Genomic DNA, 21233 nt, shown 5'->3' on the forward strand with positions numbered 1-21233 from the left:
CCTGAGAAAAATCAGCTGTAAAAGGAAAGATTAGGAGGATCGAGAGATGACTCAGTAGCTAAGAGCACTGGCTACTCTTCCAGAGGACCCAGGTTCAATTCCCAGCACTTGCACGGCAGCTCACAACCACCTGTAACTCCAGTTCCAGAGAATATACTGCCCTCTTCTGGTCTCCTCAGGTGCTGCACACATGTGGTGTACATATTTACATGCCGACAAAACACCTATATAAAATAAAAATATTTTTAAAGGAAGGATTATTTTTGGCTCACTGTTTCTGAGGCTTCAGTCCATGGTCATCTGACTGTGTTGCTTCTAGGCCTGAGCAGCATGACAGGTACCAATGATGGAGCAAAGGTGACCACGCCACAGTGACCAGGAAGCAGGAAGAGAAAACAGGAGAGGAAGAAAGGAACAGAGAGAGGAGACAGAAGAAGGGTAGAAAGGAAGAGAAGGAATGGAGAGGGAGAGAGGAGATATACCCTTCAAGGAATGTCCTAGTAACCTTCTCCAATTGAGGTCCCACTTTCCAAAGTTTCCAAATCTCCCAACAGTCTGTTAAATTATGAACCCATTACTGTTACCATCTAATGAGGAGGCCAGAGTCCTCACAAGCCAATTACCACCCAACTGAACACTGCTGCACTGGAGACTGAACTTTCAACACATGGGCTTTTGATAGACATTTCAAATACAAAATACGGTACATGAGAAGGCACATAGGAGCTGCACTTACATACAAAGAATATTCCTTTGTGCATGCTTGTAAGGCCCCAGGGCTCGTGAATGAGCCATAGACAGGAAAGGCTTGAACACATGCACAGAAACACACACACACACACACACACACACACACACATACACACACACACACACACATACACATAGGTATACAAATATATATGCATGGCACATGCACATAGCACATTCAGCACACTTCAGCACACACATAATAACACATACATGGAAACACACATGTACACATGTAGACATGCACCCACATAAATGTGCATGTGTATACATGAATGTGTAGCAAATCTTCTTCTGTCCCATCAGCCAGCTCCCAAATAATGACACAGAGACTTCTTATTAATTATAAATGTTTGGCCTATAGCACAGGCTTGCTCCTACCTAGCTCTTATAACTTAAATTAACCCATTTGTATTAATCTACATTCTATCACATGGCATTACCTCTCTTTCATCTTGTACCTCCTGTTTCCTCTCCATCTGGCCGGCAACTCCACCTTTCTTCTTCTCAGAATTCTCTCTGTCCAAAAGTCCCACCTATACCTCCTGTCTAGCTATTGGCCATTTAGCTTTTTATTAAACCAATCACAGTGACATATCTTTAGACAGTGTAATCAAAGATCTCACAATATGAATGTGTACACATTGTATGCAGACTTACCACATTCACACTCACAAACACACACAAGCATATACAACGGTCCATTCCACTTCCTTGCCAGTTCTGGCAGATGCAGGCAGATACACATACAAATCTGTTTTGGAGAGGGATCCTCCAGACACTAACATTACCACGATAGAATCAGTTTTCTCACAGAAGCTTCCTACATTTGTTCTCTGTCCCTTTGCTGTGGTTTCTGAGTGCTATATCCCAGGACATCTTGCTCCCCTCACCACTCTCTTTCCTGTGCTCTAAGTCAACTCTTCTGGGACCCGCCCCTGTCTTTCTTCTGTCAAGTTGTGTCTTTATGCTGTCCTGGCACCTCAGTGGACCCTGATCTATACCAACAAGGAGATATTACCTCGGCCCCTGATCTATACCAACAAGGAGATATTACCTCGGCTCATTCCAAAAAGAATTCACCTCCTGGCTAGCACTATCCCCAGGCAGAATTTCTCTTAATGATAACAATATGTGTCAGACAGCCTCTCCTCTGGGCACCTGCTGATTCCCTCCTTAGAACAGCAGTGGTTTTCAATGCTGTTTAATCTTGTCTTCTTTTGCTAAACATAACCACACACACACACACACACACACACACACACACACACACACACTGCCTGTGAAATGCAGACATCATTAAGTCAGCTTAGCCAGAGCCCCATGCTCTGATGTGTATGAGCACTCTTCTCATAGATCAGGTTTCCCACTCTGTATCAGCCCCTGGTGATGTTGGCCTTATGGCCTAACTCCAGCTAGAAGCTGTTAGATTGGTTTAGCAGGAATCCCCCAGGCCTCCGGATGGTGATTTTCCATTCACTGACCCCTACCCTGTTTCCATTTGTCCATGTTGTATTCAGAGTGGAGCACAACCTCTCCCCCTTGTTGCAAGGTCCATTATATGGGCTCTTCCAGTTATCTATTGAATAAAATCTACCCTACCGTGGTCTAACACAAGTCATTGAATATTCCTGTAATAGGGAATCAACCTTCTACAGAGAAATAGATACACACATATAAATATTCATCTACATGTCTGCAAGCACTGCACATGTTTTAAATACATGTACCTAGGACCTAGAGAGATAAGTCAGCAGAGAACATATTGCTCTTGCAGAGGACCTGAGTTTAGTCCCCAGCACCCACGTTGAGTGTTTTCAACTGCCTGTAACACCAGCTCTGGGAGGATCTGATGTGCTCTTCTGGCTTCCATGGGCAACTGCGCTCACATGCACATAGCCCCAGACAGACACATAGATAAGAATAAACCTTTTAAAAAAAAATAAGCCTTAGGGGGCTGAAGGATGGCTCTGTGAGTAAGAGCATTGGCTGCTCTTCTGAGGATCCAGGTTCTGTTCCCAGCACCCACACGGCAGCCAACAACCATCTGTGACTCCAGTTCCAGGGTCCAGCACCCTCTTCTGCCTCAACTGTTACACATAATTTTTTTAAATTAAAAAGGAACCTTAGAAATACACACACTTAAGCATTATGTAAGCATATTCACATATCTATAAATATGCTATATACAAAATACAAATATACAAAAAAATCCTGTACAATTCATTCATCGAGTAAATGCATGTCTAACAGCTACCATATGCCTGACACCACAGTTAGTCAAAGCCAGCAGAGTTGACTGGGTCCTCTTCTCTTACAGTTGAGAGACAGACATTAATCTTACCAATAGGATAGGCGGGCTCTTCCACTATTGTCCCATCTCAGTAGCAGTCACTAGTTAGTCCCATCCAATCCTCCCTTAGACAGGGAAGGAAGGTGCTCCCTTCCCTGCCCCCTGAGTTCCAGAAGGTATCCCATATCAAGACCACCTCTGCATTCCGGAGAGTGACAGCATGCTGGGCCATAGAATGCAGGGAGGTATCCATAGTGATTGGCAGGCTTTCCATCTGTCACTGCCTCTGTCTTGGTATGGCTTGGCCTCTTTTTAACTAATCTTTTGAAGAAAACAAAAACAAAAACAGTCACTCTGCAAGCTTTGTCTTACAGTTCTTATGCTTAGCCCAGCAATGTTTTCTTCTTAATAGTCGAATGTCTGCAGTTTCGAGTCCATTTCCTCAGTGAGGATGTTCAGCTAACTGGGGCCTTCACAGTCCTGCAAAGGACATCATCAAGCCCAGAGTGGAGTGGGAGAGGCAGGCTCTTGAATACTCAGCAATTTGATCAAGATACATGAGGGAAGATGTCATGCAATAACGCAACCCCCAAATAGCAGATTTGTTTTATAGGGAACTAAGGGGGAAGTTCTATGGTTAGGGGCACTAACAGTAGACCAGTAGAATCATGACCTTGGTTTGGACTTGGGTGAGATAGTGCTGTTGAGGAAGGATGGATGGAGCTGAGCTAGTTGTGCTCAGTAGCACAGAGAGGCTTTCCTGAGGGCTGAGGGTGGGGATGATTTACATTTCTGGCATGAGGCAGCTGAACAGGGCACAGAACCGTTTACAGAGATAAGGAAGACACACAGAGGGACAAATGTGAGAAGAGAGGAGATTCAGATCTTGATTTGAATCAGCCACTGTCTGTATCTAATACTTATCTCAAAAGGGCCAGAAGTTGCTTTGCAATGGAGATGCATGCTATGAGCAGAAAGGGCAAAGCCAGGTAAAGATGTTGAGCCTGGCTCTACCACCAGCTGCTTGTTTGACCTTAGGCAATGCTAGTGCCCTCCTGGTATCAACACTGTTTAGTTCATTTACAATGTTAAATAGAACACTGAAAGCAAATGATACTGGTTTGGCAGGGCCCACAGCTGCTATTTAGATTGTAACATCTGCAAGTAATCTCAAATATCCATTTGCTGTAGTGAAGAATTCTGGGAGGATCTGAATGTGTGGATGGAGTACTCAGGCCCGTGGTAGGGCTAAAGGGAAGATGAGGGCTGTATTAGTTACTTTTCTATGGCTGTAATAAAACACCAAGGCCAAGGCAACTTATAAAAGGAAGTTTGGGGGCTTACAGTTCCAGAAGTCTATCATGGCAGGAACCGTGATGGCAGGTGGCAGACACGGTAGTTGAGAGCTCAAATCTTGACCCTCAAGCACAAAACATAGAGAGCAAACTGGGGGTGGCCTGAGGCTTTGAAATCTCAAAGCCCACCTCCCAGTGGCCTATTTCCTCCAGCAAGATCATACCACCTAAACCTTCCCAAACAGCACCACTATCTGGGGTTCAAGAATTCAAATGCCAGAGCCTGTGGGGAATAGTCTCATTCAAAGCACAGGGACCAAAGTGGGAAAAGAAAATGCTGGTCGAGCCCTGGTCCCATTTGAGAGACTAACTTTGAGCCATTCCACCTGGGTGGGGAGTAGGGGAGAATGTGCTCAAGTTAGTTTGGGTGGGGTAAGGGTGGAGGAGGTTGGGGAAGGTCTCAGAAGCCGAGGACTCAGCCAGTGCAGCCAGTGTGCTGTTGGAGGAGCCAGGTGAGTCAGAGTGATCTGGAATTAGAGAAGGAGTTTGCATACCATACAGAGTCCCAATGAGAGCTGGGGGTGGGGTGCCAACACAGCACACACAGATGTATGGGGTAAAGCATACTACAAAGCATAGCATTATTAGCAGAGGTTGCATGTTGCAGGCACTAGTTTGCCTGGAGGAGTGGGGAAGCATGGGCAGGCTCACACCTGAGAGCAGGTGTGCAGAAGGCATGGGGCTGGCTTTGAGGGCACCTGCAGCTCCTTGTGAACAGATGGCGCTCACACCTCTCAGATAGGAGACTCCGTGTGAATTCATTTGTAACTTACACTCTCAGGCTAGCAAAGTCAGGGGAGGGGTGGATTTGAGGATAAATAATTGAGTGAAAAAGTAGCCAGTCAACGGCGGAGTGGTGCCACACAGCTGTAATCCCGGCACTAAGGAGGCTGCAGCAGTAAGATTTCTGTGAGTTTGAGGCAAGCCAGGGGTACACAATGAGACTCTGCCTCAAAAATACCAAAATAGAGGAGGAGGAAGAAGAGGAGGAGGCCAGCAAACAGTGCTGTGGGCTACACGACTCCCCTCACACCCCAGTTCTGCTCCAGATTCCATTGCTTTGGTGTTATAATAAGAACTCTTGCAATTTCTTCTTCGAATTATCTTTGCACATAGCTCACTGCCTCCACATTATATGATGCATAAAGCAAACACATGATGTTCTCTGCTGCCTGGCCACCAAAGAAAACGCTGATTGTGATGATTCCAACACAAGTTGCTTAGTTATTTCAAAATAAGCAATAGTGCCTCATCTGGAAGATGTGTCTTTCCTTCTATGTTAGTGCTTTCTGCTTTCTTGCTGGAGATTCTACTGTGAAAAGAACTGGTATTTGCGATGGACACTAAAATCCAAACTCATCAGTACCTTAGCAACTTCTGGCTAAGATGAACACCACACAGAACACCGTCCTGCTTTTCTATACTATTCATTCTTAAAACTGTAGTTGAAGCCAGAGAGGGAGCTCAGTGTGTACTATGTTTCCAGAGGACTCAAGTTCACTCCTTAGCACCCACATCAGGTAGCTCACAACCCTCTGTAACTCTAGCTCAATCATAATAGTAATAATAATAATAATAATAATAATAATAATAATAATAATAAATCTCTTTATTAAAATAAATGAAAAAAACAGTAGCTGAACGAAGCATCACCCAAATGGGTAAATGCATGGCGTGGGCCCAATATAAGCCAGAAAGGAACAGTACAGAAAGTCTCTACCCCAAGAAATTTTGTAACCTAAGGAGAACAGTAAGAGATACACATGAAATAACTATATTTCCCCAAAGGGACTGGCCCCTCCCAGGCACTCTGGGGAGTCCTTTTTAGCCACATGATGGGTGAAGGAACCATATGACAGTTGGTGCCAGTTGGGGACCAACCATCTAATTGTCCATGAAAGATCTTCCAGATCTCTCTTTCCCTTTAGCACACAGGTTGGCACCATTTCAGCTGAGGCTGAAATTGGGTCCCTTGTTGTTCACTGTGATTTGAATGTCTTGACAAGTCTCGATGGATTTGTCATGAGAGTGAGTAATAAGCCAGGGTGTGCATACCAGTAATTTTAACGTTCCAGAGACAAAGGCAGGATTGTGAATTCAAGCCCAGGCTGGGCTACACAGAGAGATCCTGTGCCACACCCCACCCCAAACAAAAAAAAACAAAACAAAAAATGTTGGCCCATATTTCCTATCACAACATTTTAACTGAGACTCTTAAAGGATGGGATGGTCCAACCTCTAGGGCACTTTAGAGAATCTTAAAGAATGGAGACCAGCAAATACTGACAGGATCAGTAGGATTTCTAACAAAGGATGCTTCATAAACTAAGAGCCATCAATCTTAAGGTTTGTTCCTTACAAGAGTATAGAGGAAACGTGGTGAAAAGAAAGGCCCATGAACCCTCCGAAAAGAATGCAGCCACAGGAAGAAATGGATATGTTCCCCAATGACAGTCACAGTCAACTAATTTTCACTCACTTTGTGGATAGGTTTTATGCTGGGCTCTGGCAGGTGATAGGCAGTGTATTTAGTCAGGTTATACATTTCAAGGAGAGTTTTGTAAAGGAGCTGAGCACCAAGCTGAGCAGGATGTAGGAAACCACAGGGGGGAAGTGCAGTGTGCTGGGCTAGTAACAGTGAGGAAGCATCCACCCCTGAGGGTGAGAGTCGGCCTGAACCAGCTGACCTGGAGACTATTTGCAGAGCAGAACACTTTCTCTATGTGGGCAAAACTCAAGTGACCTTGTGTTCTGAGAACTCAAGAGGATAAACATTTCAACCAGCCATTCTTTCCTCTCCCAATTGCTTGTCCCCTTGACCAAAGCCAACCGGAAATTCAACTACAGGGTGAAGGAACCATCGCTGTGGTAAGAACTGTCATTTTCATAGCAGGGTGGGAAGGGAGATCCAGGGGACAAATAGAAGACAGCCAGCTGAGGACTCCAAGAGAAACAGAGGACTCAAGATGTTTCTGGACATGCACGCAGTGTATTTTTTTAAAGATTTATTTATTTTTATTTTATGTTTTTGAGTGTATGTAAGTGCACAGCGTGTATGTCTAGTTCCCATGAAGGCCAGAGAAGGCATATATATGATCCCCTGGAAATGAAGTTCTGGACAGTTGTGAACCACCATGTGGGTGCTGGGAATTGGACACAAGTCCTCTGCAAGAGCAGCAAATGCTCTTAACTGCTGAGTCTCCTCTCCAGCTCCCATGAGTGACAAAAGCTGTTGATGATTCCTTGAGGGACAGGCATGGTAGCACACACTTTTAATCACAACACTCTGGAGCCAGAGGAAGGAAGGTCTCTGTGAGGTCATGGCCAGCCTGGCATGTATAGTGAATTCCAGGCCAGATAGGGATACATAGTAAGACTCTTTTGGGAAAGAGAGAGACACAGAGGGGCAGAAAAAGAAAGAATTTTATGAGAAAAAGCCAAAGAAATACACCGTGGACTAATTTATAGCTGGTTAAACAAAGCACATGTCATTGATGAAGTCCATATAGTAGAAACTTCTAGACATTGGTGACTTGTAGGAAGCAAAGGTATGGACTCGCATAATTGATTTTGTTATTGTACAACTGTAGGGGGCACAGAGATCTTTGTGCTCATAGATACGCACTGGGGGAACCTGGAATGTTAAGCATACAGGGTTTTTCCTTCAACCTGGGAAGAAATGCAAAACCAAATTTTTCCACCCAGAAGGATGGAGTAGACATGCTGTGTAGCCTGGTGACCTTTGAACAATCTGTGTGGCCGAAGACTTTCCAGCACCAGACCCTTCTCCAGACCCTCCTTGTAAACTTGTTTTTCTCGGTCAATCTATAGAACCCATCTTTATGGAAGGTGTCACAAGTACTTCACAAAGAGTTTCAATGTAGTCACATCTAATCTGTATTTCCCCAAAGAGACCTAGGTATGTTTAGTTGTGCACACAGGATTGAGTTAATCATCACAAGAATAATTTTCACCAGATTGTGCTGTTTAAATACATCTAAAATAAACAACCCAGCGTCTGACTCCTGAAGTTTGAACCAACACTGGCTACTGAGTCATGGTGTGCCAAGCTGCCTTCTTGCCTCCCACAGCTCATCTCTCTGCTGCCTGTGAAAGTTGCAGAGACGCCCTCCCCCAACACACACACACACACACACACACACACACACACACACACACAGTGACTGAAATTTGGTAACTTGGAAAGTAGTATCAGTCTTGCCCTTGCCTGTGTTCTCATTGCCCTCTGCAGTTACCATGCAGTGCATGATGGCGAGCAGTTTTGTCTCTTTGGCAGACCCCTTCTCTCTTCTGGCAACAATAGAATCTACCTCAGATCCTTGTGTGTTGGATGCGGTCAATTGCATTATTTGCCTTCTGCTTAACACCACAGGTCAATTAGAGGGCTAGGATCAATCCCAATGGAACCAGATAGTTGATTTTTGTCTTTGGATTACAGTGCTGGGAAGGTGCAAGTTTGGACCAATGACAGTGACTATGCCCAGTTCAGCAGAAGAGGATATTTACAAAAAGAAAATTTGGGATACTCATTAAAACAGAAGCAAAAAATATCTAAAGACAAAGAAAAATAAACCATCTCAATAATACTGTCTAGGTTTCTGGGCTGACCTGTTTGTGAAGCATGTCAATGACTTCCACTTTTCTTCCTTATATGAGCCATTCTACTGTCCTTTTTCCTTTTGCCAGTTTGAGTTGGGTTTCTTCTGCTTACAATAGAGGTGTCCAATTAATCTGCCTGCATTATAGATCTATCAACACCAGTGATTTTCATATGCTTTAATACAAATATTAGTATATTGACGATCGCAACCACTGTTGTTGGGTCCTCAGTAAATGTTTGTGGGGTAAAAGATTGTTATCACTAGGTGTGAAATGTCCCCCAAAACACTTGTGTATTATAGGCTTGGTCTCCAACTGATGGATCCAATCACTGACGGGTGATTGGACTTAATAAACAGAGTAATCCACTGCTGAATTCACAACTCAATAATCTATCAGGAGATTGTAGAATACAGGACTTAGTAGAAGGTGGAGACATGCCTTTGGGAAGTGTCTCATCCTAGCCCCTTCCATTTCTCTCTCTACTTTCTGGCTTGCCTGAGATGGGAAACTTCCTCTTCCACATGTTCATATGGCCATGAAGTTCTGCCCTTCTTTGGGCAAAAAGCAATGGATCCAGCTGGCCTTGGCTTCAACCCTATGCAACAGTGAGTTCCAGCAAATCTTCCCTTCTTTCAAACTGCCCACCTTGAGTATTTGTCATAGTAATGAGAAACAATTATTGTTATTAAAGGCCAATGAAAGCCTTCTCCATAGCAGTGTGGGGGGTCAGTGAAGGTGACACATCTTTGCATCCATCGCCAGAAATATCAGTTCTTGCCACCCCAGTCCTTGGTAAAATGTCTGCCACTGTAGAAGTCTCAAAGGGAAAGGAAGGTCACAATCAATTACTCCACTGCCTTATCTGCACATAAACTGACATTTGGAGTCTTCTCCCAGGTCATACATAGAAAGCAGTAGTAGGCTTGTGAAAACAGGCAAGGTTTTCCACAGATATTAGAACTCAGCCCTAGGCAGCAGGTGCCATGTACTGGTTCTTGCTATTGTGAAGTTCTGCTGGGACCTTCTCAAAAACCATCTTCCCTGGGGCTCCCACACCACACCATTCTCTTCTGTTGCTAAGGCAAGCTCTGCTCATATGACCTCATAGGCCCTGTTTCTTACATACACTTTCTGAAGTCTGGGTTGAATCCTTCAAGGTTGCCAATATCCCAGAAAGACTATGTCCCTTACTCTGCCCTCAACACAATCAACCTTGCTCCCTCTGGGTTCCTCTCTCCTTTTCCTGACATCATGATCACCTGCAGAGAGTCTTGGCCACATCTTCTCCAGGTGTGGAAAAGTCAGGTATCCACATGTGTACTGTGAAAACCTCTGTCATCCTCTTACTTGAGACCAAGGCTACTACCTTCCTAAGGGAATCATACTGCTCAGATCTACCTCAAAGGAATTCTCATTCTCAGACTCTCTTCCTGAAGCTCTACATCCTCACACAAATGGCCTGAATAGGGGCTAAGGCTTCCAATCTGACTGCAGAATTCCAGCCAACAAGGCCAGCCTAGATGCAAGGCCACCCTCTTTCCATTGGAATTGTGTCATCTGACACAGGAGCCATAAGCCACATATGGTCATTGAGAACTTGAAGAGTTGCTGTCTAAATCGCATAGCTCTGTGAGTGTGACAGTCACCATGTTTTACACACAATAAGCTAATGTAAAATAAATCTCATTATTTTTATAATGAGTAGTTATGAGAATATGTATAACATGTAGGGCTAATATAGTTCATTACAATTGATCTCATTTCTTTCCTATTAAAAATATGGCTACTAGGAAAAGTTAAACTACATACACAGCTTATATCTCTACTAGACAGCACTGCTTTTAAATGTATGGGCCCATGGCTTCAGGGCTTTGCTGTGGATATTGCTCTATATGCTGTGAATGTGTGTTGCTCTGATTTCTTTGATAAATAAAATGCTGATTGGCCAGTAGCCAGGCAGGAAGTATAGTATAGGCAGGATAAGCAGAGAGGAGAATTCTGGGAACAGGAAGAGCAGAGTCAGGAGTCACCAGCCAGACACAGAGGAAGCAAGATGTGAAGGCAGAACTGAGAAAAGGTACAAGCCATGTGGCTAAACATAGTAAGAATTATGGGTTAATTTAAGTGTAAGAGCTAGTCAATACTTAGCCTGAGCTAATGGCCAAGCAGTTTTAATTAATATAAGCCTCTGTGTGTTTACTTGGGTCCAAGCGGCTGCAGGACTGGCAGGTAAGAGAGATTTGTCCTGACCATGGGCCAGGTGGGACACAGGAAAACTTCAGCTATAGGGCTTACCTGAACTAAAACTCCAAGATAGGACAAGTCCAGTTCAAGGGTCTGCTACATGGTATTTGTGGATCCCACAGTTCCCTGCTTGGCACATTTTAAACACAAGATAGTATGAGGGAGGAGGAGGAAGTGGAAGGATAAGAGGAGATCTCTCTCTCTCTCTCTCTCTCTCTCTCTCTCTCTCTCTCTCTCTTGTTATTTTGAGACAGGGTTTCTCTGTGTAGTTTTGGTTCCTGTCCTGGATCTCGCTCTGTAGTCCAGGCTGGCCTTGAACTCACAGAGATCCGCCTGGCTCTGCCTCCCAAGTGCTGGAATTAAAGGCATGCATCACTGCTGCCAGGCCAAGAGATTTTTGTAGTGGTAGCAGCAGCAGCAACAGCAGCAGCACCAGTGACAGCAGTAATAGCAGTAGCAGTAGGTGATGCTGTTGATATTACTCATCTCCATTAAGCCCTGTGTGAATTAAAGTCGTTACCATTCTGCTGACCTCACAGGTTGCAATATGGTTTGAGGGAAGTAAAATCTCCTTAAACTGTAAAATCACTGCATATGTAGTAGTTGTCATGGTACTAATACTCATGATGACAGCTGTCATATTTTGGTATGCAATGCTGTAACTGGTTAACATAGCTGCTCTGGTGGCCTGGCCCTGGGACCTACAGCCATTTTCATTGCATCAAAACTTAACACAGGGTCTGACACTAGGTGGCAGTAGAAACCGCACTCCATTCTGCCTTGGTCCCAGCTGCACAGTTGGCCCTGCACTGGGAAATGTGCAGTGTCCCTGAGGGACACCCCCGATCCCCTCAGGACTCCTTGAGTTAAGAGCATTTCTTATCTCCAGTTTGCTGCTAGGCACTGTGAAGAACACAGAAAGCTTCTAAGATACAGAGCAGCTCTTCAGAGCTTTAGTGTGTTAAGCAACAATTACAGGAGGCCACTGTTTGGAACTGAACTCTCGCACAGGCCCCAGCAGACCAGACCAAAGCAAAATGAAGTCATTACAGCTAAATACCACATACACAGAAAATGTAAGTAAATCAACCCTAAAACAGACTAGCTTCCTGAAAACAGATTCCAGTCTACCTAAGCTAATAAGAGGAAGTCCGTTCTGCTTTAACCCTTTCCCTCAAAGATGCATCTTCTTATCAACCCATCAGTTTAGTTTCCCTCCAGTTTCCTTGTCTCCATCTTGCAAAGCCCACTCTTTTAACATTGTCCAGTGAGCTTTTGTTCCCTTTTGTAGAATTGAGGCAGCCCTGATTCACCATCCTTGAAGAAGTCATTCATATTATGATTAAATTTGCTGTAATTTTGTCTTTTGGTGAATCTAAGGAAGGAGCCTGGCTCTCAAAAAACAATCTAGCAGAGGAAATCCCTGCTGTGTTGGAGAGAGGGGTGGCAACTGTGGGCATTCTGAGAGGCCTAAAGGGAAAACAACAAGAGCTTCCTGTGACATGTGACATGTGACATCTGAGCTGGATTTTCAGGAAGGAGGTCTTCTCTTGGAGAAAGCAGAAGACGTTCCTGGAAGAGGAGTGAGCAAGTGCAAAGGACACCTGGGACACCAGTGAAAAGGAGGGGACATTTGGAAAGGAATGACAAGGGGTGGGCATGGTGGGACAGGCCTGCATGGTGAAGACATTCCTGCCTGGAACAGTGGCATCTCTGCTGAGAAACTAACAGTATAGACAGGGAAGAGTAGATGGAAGTGTGGAGGTGTGGTAGCTAATCCTGGTCGTCAACTTGACTCAATCTGGAATGAATTAAAACGCAAGCCACCTGGCATTCTCTTGAGGGACTTACCTTGATAAGTGTGGGCAGCGTCTTCTGGTAGCAGCCAAATAAAAGGTCACAGGAGGAGGAAATTGCTTTTGTCTTGCCTGCCTTCACTCCTCTGGCAAGTCCATCATCTATCCCATGGCTGTCCCATTCCTTTGCTGATATTAGGAATTGCTTTGGGCTTCTGACATAGACTGAGACCAGCACTCTCCAGGAATCCTCTAGAACCAGATAGGGACTGCTGAGACATCCAGCCTCATAGACTAAACTAATACAGGATTCCCAGCCTCTGCAGTGTGAAATGACCATACTCCCAGGACCATACCATGTGATCCAATCTAATAAATTTCCCCTTTAATATATGTTCATTCCATCAGTTCTCTTCCTTTAGTGAACCCTGATCAGTATAGAAGGAGAACTAAGACAAATTGGGAAGGAAACCCTGAGCCTGTGGAACTTTCACGCTCTTGCTGGTGACTCAGGGCTACTGGATTCCTTCTCATCTGCAGAGAAACCCAACAGGCATTCTCTGCAGGGTCTGTTAGGAAGCTTGTGAATATACCTGTACAGCGCCCAGCTTGACTTCCAGCGCTCTAGCAGACAGGTTCCTAGATTCTCCATATCCCTGATCCTGGCCCTAGAACAATGTCACTCTCCCTTTTGAGCCTCCAAAGCAATGTGGACTCAGATAGACAATTAAATACTGACTCTGTTGGATTAACTTCCAAACTCACACCATCACTAGAGAAAGCAGACTCTTGCTCTGTGTTGCTCATCTCTTAACACTCAGTAAAGATGGTGCCACTGGATTGTCTGAATATCTGCTCTGAGCCTATGCCAGGATCTTCATTCCAGTGGGGACCTAAGAACCTGCTGTGCCAGACTTGCCTATTAATTATTATGAGAGCTGACATTTATTAACTTTGAGTCAGGCAGTGGCCTGGGTTCTTTACATACATGATCATATTCTATCCTCAAGACAACTCACTTTTATAGAGAAAACAAGTTCAGAGAAGTAACTTACTTGCCTGAGGAACCTAAGTGGTGAAGCCAGGCCTTGACTGTAAAGACCTTTATTCTTTCTTAGCCTGTCTTTGGCATGGCGTGCTATGGTGTTGGCTAAGTGTGCCCCCAAGCCCTGTTTGTTGAAAGGAAGGGCTTGACCGTCAGCCTCTGGTGCTGCTGGAAGACAGTAGAACTTTTAGGAAGTAGAGACTAGTTAGGTCATTTGTGATGTGTCCTTGAAGAAGTTGGGACCCCAGCCCTTTTCCATCTCTGCCACCATGAGCGGTTTCCTCTATCACACCTCCACTATGCTATACTGTGCTGCCATTGGCCCCAAGTCAACAGAACCAACCAACCACAGACCAAATTCTCTGAAGCCACAAGCCAAAGAAACATTCCTCCTTGTGATTTATCTCCGGCATTTGCTCACAGTGGTGGACGGCTGACTGGCACATGAGGAAATCTTGGTCTTCTGAAGGTGAGGAAAGAATCAAGCCTAGCTAACCACTAGACAATGAAGAAAGGCCTCTTAATCCAGCTTCCTCAGCAGGCTCTGATGTGCCAAAGACTGTAGTGGGTTCCCTGAAAGCTGGTGCCTGGGCTGCAGTCCGCTGTTCTCCTGGCCCTCGCTTCAGAATGAATGGAAGGAGACATTGAACAGAGAGTTGATAGGATGTTACCTTCCATGAAAAAACAAATCGGCCTCTGCTGCTTCACTGCTCTGGGCTGACATCTTAGCTACACAGAAGTGAACTGCCATAGAGGCCTTTTCAAGGGAGGAGTGGCTCTGCACATGGAGGCAGCATTGCGCATGGAGGCAGCACCGAGGCACTGTGCTCCCTTGGGCAGCTCCTCCCCCATTAGGTACCACAAAGGTGCAGCTCACAGCCACCTGGGCACAAGGTGAATTCACTAGTGCCTGTTTTTCTTAGCAGCTTCCTGGATGAGAGCTGGGTCTCACCGTATCAGAGGGCTATTATCCTGCATGAAGAACTGAGAGACCAAAAGCTGTGGGACTGTTCCGTGCAGGGTTGCTGTGCCCACCCCCTCCATCACCTTGATTCCAGGCAAGGCATCTTCTCATCTAGCCATCACTTTATCTACAGTATGAAGTTGCTGTTCACAGCCATGGAGCAAAACGTAAGTATGAAGAGTACTAGTCTCCAAACCTTGGGAGTAGTTGTGGACAGACAAAATAAAACCCAGTTTCCCCAGGATTCATCAGTGTGTAGTACACATGGGGCCTATTCATCAAATCCCTCAGAGCCTTTTAACTCCCTGTTCTATGTCCCTCAAACACATAAAGTTACCAAGGAATATGTAACCATAATTTTGAATGAACCCATAATTTGAACCCACACTTGGTCCTCGCTCCCCTTGTCACTTTGAGTTTTCCTGGTCAATGTCCTCTGTTCTCTTAGCTGCACAGGCGGCCCACACATACCCAGAAATGACAAGTGAGACTATCAGTAGACTCTAGAGTGCTCCAAGAAAACCACTCTGCTTTGGTGGGTACAAGCCCCATTCCCAACTCCCTTTCCAGTGCCAATGTGCAGGTCAGAATCTGAAACTGTATATTCTATGGGACTACTGGGTTCTGGGGACACTTCCCAGGCCTCTAGACCTCAGGTTGTTACAGTGACATTGTGTTCCACACTGAGTAAATAATGGCCTCTCCTCACATCTGCTCTGGACTTGGTCACCTGCAGACCCCAAAGCAGAGTAGTTCAAACCCAGTTTTACAGCACCTGTGATTTGCCTGTCCAGACTAGACACCTATAATGTTGTATTCTCCTATCTTCTCCTTCTCACTCTTCCAAACTCAACTACTTCCCACAGAAACACCTTTATGCATATCAGCTTCTGTAATGGAATTCAAGAGGTTACCTAGTCCACCATCTGATGCAGTCTGGCCTCAGCTAGAAAACTCTCAAGAGTTTGCATAAGAAACTACAATGCTGCTGATGAAAAGCTATCAGTTATATATAAATCTGATGATGTGTTTGGAGTGACAGCTGAATTGAGCCTAAGCAATAAAAAGGGAAATATAAGGGAAGACACAGGAAGAACACTCCAGTGTGAAGCAGCAGCATGAACACAGGCGCAGAGATACCAGCTCAGCGTGGCTGGAGCATAAATGCAGAGTGGGAGAGGGACTGCAGAGGTCAGAGACGAAGGTGGTTTTATTTTGAAGTCAGATAATACATTATGTTAAGACAACTGGCGGGAGGATGGTGGTGGTAGGGTTGTTAATGATGGTGCCTAAATTGGAAGGATGACCAGCTGGGTACTTTAGAAAGGTCTCCAGTCAAAATGAATTTTGGAAGTGCTGAAGGGGAGGAAGTAAATCTACTAGGGATGTGGTTTCAGGGACTGGGTGAAAGGGTATGAGGACTACAGCTAATTATAGTGGTGAAGTGGGAGGAGGAGAAGCAGGAAGACTGAGACAGTTTCACAAGTTGAAGTGGGGGGAGGGGATCACTCCACCACTTCTACTTTTGGCTTGAGTAACTAAAAGTACTGAGGCCACCAACCAAGATACCAACCACATCAGAAAGGAGAACAGAAAAGCGATAAGCCCTTCTCTGAATGTGTTTAAGGTTCATCTTTGTAGAGTGACGAGCAAACCTATAGAAGCATGGAGCCCAAGCTCAGGGGAGGTTTCCCACCCAAGGATCCAGACTCTGGATCATGATAAAGGAGTAGGTGTTTGTGGGTGAGGTGCTGCCAGAATCCATGGGAAGAGTGTGGAGGGGAGAACTCTGCCATCACCAACTCAAAAAGAGCGGTCAAATATCAAAGCTGACTAAAGAGACTGGGACAAATCATCATTAACTGTGTTAGGAGACACTAAGGGCAGGGGTGGGGTAGGTGTGGGGAGTGTGGTGGTATTGTGTTCCCCAAAATATTATGCACCCTAATAAATTCATCTGGGGTCAGAGACAGAACAGCCACTAGATACAAAGGCTAGAAAATGGTGGCACTCACATCTTTAATCCTAGCACTCCAGAGGTGGTAGAAATCCCTCTGGATCTCTGTGAGTTCAAGGCTACATTGGAAACGGCCAGGCATGGTGACACACGCCTTTAATCCCAGAAAGCGAGCCTTCAATCCCAGGGAGTGGTGGTAGAAAGCAGAAAGGTATATAAGGTGTGAGGAACAGAAACTAGAAGCATTTGGCTGGTTAAGCTTTCAGGCTTCTAGCAGCACTGTTCAGCTGAGAGCCATTCGGATATGAGGACACAGAGGCTTCCAGTCTGAGGAAACAAGACCAGCTGAGAAGTTGGCCAGGTGAGGTTAGCTGTGGCTTGTTCTGTCTCTCTGACCATCCAGCATTTCACCCCAATAACTGGCCCCGGGTTTGATTTTATTAATAAGACTCTCTAAGATTCATGCTACAGGGGAGGGACAAAGAATGGAGTGGTGTGCAGACAACAAGGGCTGCCTGGAAGGTTTAAGTATAGGAGCTAAAATCATCAGATTTGTAATTCAGAAAACTTCCTCTGGCAGCTGGATATCGTAGATTGTAGAGGAGTCAGACTAGAGGCATGGAGACCAGCTAGAAAAAATTAGAATCTGGAGGAAAGAAGTGTGGGCCTTCTCTAGCACAAAGTGACAGAGGTGAAGATGGAAGCTTACCTATTCCTAGTGTTAAGTGAACATAGTAGACAGCATGTGGTCACAGATGCAGTATTTAGCATAAGGAGATGCATCATTCAAGACTGATTCTCATTTCTAGCTCACCTGAATGGTCTTTACAGATAGGACACAGCAGAATTCTGGGGGAGAAGAGGCACGTAGGTGTAAGAGACAACACCCACTTTGGGTAGCCTTGGTCAGTCTCTCCCAGAGTTGAATTGCTCCCATATGATAGATGAAGGACTTTTTATAGATGAAAGCAGGACTTTCGGACTTGATAGAAAGAGAGCAAAGAGTCTATCAGCCAATAATTCACCTTCTGAGTGATGGTGTCTGACCAACCAATATACTCCTAAAACCTCTGTCTGGCGATACATTTGAAAGAGAAGGACCAAGTCTCGTGTAACCATGGGGCCCAATGCTGGCTGCTCACAAGTAGTAGCAAACTGGAAAGAGATGGTGAAATTTTTTGGGGACTAGTTAATAAGCTTTTTCCCACATCTGGTGATCCTGACTCCTTACCACTGGAAGGTACCAGCACCCCACCAACATATATATATATATACATATACATACATACATACATGTGAATGAGGATTCAGGCCAGCCAGCATGCCGGGAACACAAGGGACCATCTACAAAAGTGTGAGCTGCATTATGACAGCCAAGAAGGAATGGCAAAGCACCGTTGGCTGACAAGTGGGAGAGCCACAGGGCAAGGACTGGAGGCTGTAATTCAAACTTCAAGAAACATAGAGAGTGGGCAGAGCCCTGGCATTCTGCAGTCAGCCAGCCAGGTAACCAGTCAAGTCAGAGCCCAGAAAAGGGACTCTCTCCTCTGGTCCTCTACTCTAGATGGCACCCACTGGCTGAACCCAACTGGAAGCTAAAGTCAAAGAGTCCAAATGGGTCTCACAAAGAACAGTTCGGTGTGGCAAGTTCAGTGTAAAAAAGAGGAGGGTGCAGAGAGAGAAGGGAGATGGGTGGGAAACGTCCAAGGGGCTATAGAATCCCAGTTAGAAACCCACGAAATTAGAAAGTTCTGGCTAAGAAAAAATAATTATGGGCTGTGGAGGGAAATGGCTCAGTCAGTGAAGTGCTTTCTTTGCAAACCTGAGTTTGACCCCAGAGGTGGAAACAGGAGGACCTCTAGGGCTCAGTGAGTCTAACTCATTTGGCCAGTGAGAGAGAACTAAGGCAGACCATACAACAGCTGATGGTTTTCCTCTAGCCCATACTTGTACTTGTGAGCGTGAGCGCGCACACACACACACACACACACACACAAAGATAACTGGATTTATTTTTATTAATTATTGGCTTAAAATGCAATGGAAAAAGTAATTTAAGCCTTTAAAAAACAGTTGGTAGAGTTGGAGCGACGGTTCAGCCAGCAGTCAGCACTGGTTGCTCTTCCAGAGGGCCTGGATTTAATCCAGGTGGTAGGTAGTTCATCTGTAACTTCAGTTTCAGGGGAACCCATGCCTCTTCTAGCCTCTTCAAGGCATCAGGCACACACTGTGGTATAAACACACACACAGGCAAAAATACACATAAAATAATAATTTTAAAAAATGGTAACTTACTGTGGAAAACTGTCCTTTCGTTAAAGTAAGTGAAAATGCTGTGTGGAGAGCATAGAGTAGCCAGACCCAAGTGCAGACCAAGAGCGTGATCAAACAGCTTTGAAACAGATGTACCCTACAATTTGCAGGTGTAAATGAGTATTTCTGATTCCGAGGAAGGAATCTAGTTCAAATTGGAAAGGTTTTTCTCTTCTCCCTATCCTCTTTCTTCAAAATGGAAACATTTTCTATCTTAAATTTGTGCTGATAGGGTGACTTCCCCTCCTTTTCAGCTGGCTTGGAGTTAGCTTCTGGAGTTTGACATTCTTTCTAATTACAGGGCACGGGTTGCCCCATGCCTTCAGCATAGAGTATGATCAGGCTAATGGCATGTGAAGTTCTGTTACAAGAGTCATGCTGTATAATTAGAGAAAAAAAAAAAGTTCCACATTTTAGGCTTCTGCTTTTCAAATGCAAGCAAGAAAGGGGAAACGTTCCTGAACCGTTCCTGAAATACAAATGGGGCCCAGGCCACCAGCTACAAATCTCTTACCCCTTAGGAAAGAGAAGACCAATTTGTTTGCCAAACAATTGGCTGGCTACAAAGGACTGGGACTGGAGCACAGGGTGTGCTGTCTCAAGGTGTGGCTAACAGAATCCCTGGGGACAGCTGGTTCTGAATTGGGTTAATCCCTCTGCCTTTGGGTGAGGCAAATGGAAATGCTGTCTTGGGTGGGGTTGTTTTGAAGGAACTCTATCCCAGGCAAGCACTGTTGGTTTGAGAAAAGCCAACAGTCAAGGGTGCTCAATGGAAATGCTATGAACACTAGAAGGAGAAAAGAGAACTGAATTTTAATATTTTTATTCAAAATGTTCAAAATGTGTATTCCTTAAAGGTGAGGGGTGTGAACAAAAACACTAGGAATGGGAAAAATCATGATGTACAGTGGAAAATACAAGTTAGATTACAACAAATTCAGGAAATTTTGGGTGATTCTGAGGGAAGAGTTACTGAACATTTACTATATTCTGCACAGATGTTTGCTAGAGTATCTACTATGTAGTTTGGCTTCTCTGTCCTTATAGAACAGGTCTGTTTGGTTTTTTTTAGAAGTGACTAGGAACTTCCATTCTGTAGTCACTATGACACAATGCAGCTTGTTCATTTACAAACAATTGCACTTCTTACTGAAAAGGGTCAAAGGGATTTCCTGGAAAATGCCAAACAACCACAATTATGCACATTGCTGTGGTCTGCACTTAGAATATAAACAAAAGAACCCCCACCCCCACCCCAGTGTGGTAAGTGTAGTGGGTAGCCATTCCAGCTTTGATTTGGAAGTTCCAACCCCCACTGAGGCTTCGGTAACTGTCACACCTACAAGGCAGGGCTGAGAGAGGACCCTGAAGACCCAGGATGTGGATGCGCCAGCTCTCTTGGTGCCTGGACCCTGGACAATGGAGGTAGACTGAGTTCTCCAGAGAACACCGCCGGACTGCGCTACACCTTTCCCAGACCCTGTAACCAATCCCTTCACTTGTAAGTTACCCCACAAAATAAACCTCCCTTTTAACTATGTGGCGTGGCCTTAATAATTTCAATAACAGGTAAAGGCAACTCTTCAAAAAGATTTGGGTGGTTCTTGGTCTCCCCAGGCACAACCCTTGTTATAAATACTAATCCCAGGTCCCATTTCTAGGATACCCCGAGTTGGGGCCCAGACACTTCCTTGCAGCATGATCCTGCTGAAAAGCACTAGATTAGGGCAAGGAAAAGCAAACTGCTGGCTCATCATCAGAATCACCAGGAGGGTGTAAAACATTCCGACTCTTGGACTTCTCTTTAGCTCTAGGGGCTAAAGAACAGCCAGGTTCAAAGTGTATCCTTGTCAGCTATGGAGTAGTCACTTGTCAGCTAGGGAGCTTTGGTTT

The 21233-nt window shown here is 45.0% G+C and overlaps 1 long non-coding RNA gene across 1 annotated transcript; it reads left to right on the forward strand.

The window, feature by feature from the left end:
• The first annotated feature begins 15035 nt into the window (after positions 1 to 15035).
• On the forward strand, positions 15036 to 20878 carry LOC131900072 (uncharacterized). The gene is made up of 2 exons (XR_009376164.1): positions 15036 to 15237; positions 20691 to 20878. It is a non-coding gene; the product is annotated as an uncharacterized LOC131900072 (long non-coding RNA).
• The last annotated feature ends 355 nt before the right edge of the window (positions 20879 to 21233 follow it).

Source organism: Peromyscus eremicus, chromosome 1 (assembly GCF_949786415.1).
Source record: "Peromyscus eremicus chromosome 1, PerEre_H2_v1, whole genome shotgun sequence".
Taxonomy (NCBI): domain Eukaryota; kingdom Metazoa; phylum Chordata; class Mammalia; order Rodentia; family Cricetidae; genus Peromyscus; species Peromyscus eremicus.